The sequence below is a fragment of the Galeopterus variegatus genome, unplaced genomic scaffold (genome assembly GCF_000696425.1).
Source record: "Galeopterus variegatus unplaced genomic scaffold, G_variegatus-3.0.2 Scaffold2116, whole genome shotgun sequence".
In the NCBI taxonomy this organism is placed as follows: Eukaryota; Metazoa; Chordata; class Mammalia; order Dermoptera; family Cynocephalidae; genus Galeopterus; species Galeopterus variegatus.
The window spans coordinates 22,782-22,982 of NW_007728227.1; the positions used below are offsets into that span (position 1 = coordinate 22,782).

Genomic DNA, 201 nt, shown 5'->3' on the forward strand with positions numbered 1-201 from the left:
AAAATATTTGCAAAATATAGTTCTGACAAAGGATTAATATCTAGAATATACAAGAAACTTGAACTACTTTACAAGAAAAAAACAAGCAACCCAATTAAAAAATGGGCAAAAGAGCTACATAAGCATTTCTCAAAGGAAGGTATATGAATGGCCAACAGATATATGAAAAAATGCTCAACATCACTCAGCATTCAGGAAATG

The 201-nt window shown here is 30.3% G+C and overlaps 1 protein-coding gene across 1 annotated transcript in view; it reads left to right on the top strand.

Moving 5' to 3' along the window:
• ERP44 (endoplasmic reticulum protein 44) overlaps positions 1–201 on the top strand; it is a gene marked incomplete at its 5' end in the record, with an annotated part of 36,076 nt that overhangs the window by 13,918 nt on the left and 21,957 nt on the right. The window lies entirely within an intron of this gene.